The sequence below is a fragment of the Galeopterus variegatus genome, unplaced genomic scaffold, assembly GCF_000696425.1.
Source record: "Galeopterus variegatus unplaced genomic scaffold, G_variegatus-3.0.2 Scaffold43844, whole genome shotgun sequence".
Classification (NCBI taxonomy): domain Eukaryota; kingdom Metazoa; phylum Chordata; class Mammalia; order Dermoptera; family Cynocephalidae; genus Galeopterus; species Galeopterus variegatus.
In genome coordinates, this window is record NW_007769955.1 from 1 (window position 1) to 917 (window position 917).

General features: G+C 45.0%; 1 pseudogene; it reads left to right on the forward strand.

The window, feature by feature from the left end:
* The first annotated feature begins 64 nt into the window (after window positions 1-64).
* Window positions 65-699, forward strand: LOC103584080 (annotated as a pseudogene).
* The last annotated feature ends 218 nt before the right edge of the window (window positions 700-917 follow it).

A 917-nucleotide genomic window follows, 5' to 3' on the forward strand; every position in this document is an offset into this window, starting at 1 on the left:
CCCGGGGGGCAGCTCCGTCTTGGCCGGATGAATCTTGGCTGCTGGTCGTGCAAATGTCTAGAGCAGCTGTTTTCCAAGAGATAACTTCACCAAGATGTCCAGTGATAGGCAAAGGTCCAATGATGAGAGCCCCAGCACTAGCAGTGGCAGTTCAGATGCGCACCAGCAAGACCCAGCCGCTCCACAGCCCGAAGAACAAGTAGAAAACCCTCTGCCACCCAACAGAAGAAAAACATCAAACTCTCTGGCAAAACCACTGCTAAGTGATCCACTATTGAATTGAGAAGAATTGAGAAGGAGCTAGCTGAAATAACCCTTGATCCTCCTCCTAACTGCAGTGCTGGGCCTAGAGGAGATAACATTTATGAATGGTCCACCAGGTTCTGTATATGGAGGTGGTGTGTTTTTTCTGGATATCACATTTTCATCAGATTATCCATTAAGCCACCAAAGGTTACTTTCCGTACCAGAATCTATCACGGCAACATCAACAGTCGGGGAGTCATCTGTCTGGACATTCTTAAAGACAACTGGAGTCCCGCTTTGACTGTTTCAAAGGTTTTGCTGTCTATTTGTTCCCTTTTGACAGACTGCAACCCTGCAGATCCTTTAGTTGGAAGCATAGCCACTCAGTATTTGACTAACAGAGCAGAACATGACAGTATAGCCAGACAGTGGACCAAGAGATAGGCAACATAATTCACATAATTTGTATGCGGTGTGAGGAAGCAGAAGGCATCTTCTCACTGTGCTGCAAATCTTCATAGCCTTTACAATACCGACTTCTGTGTATATGTTATACTGATTCTACTTTCTGCTCTTATCCTTTGGAGACCAGGAGACTCCCCAAAAAGGTAAATGCTGTCAAGAGTAGAACTTTGTAGCTGTAGATTAGTTACGTTTAAAACACCAAGTCT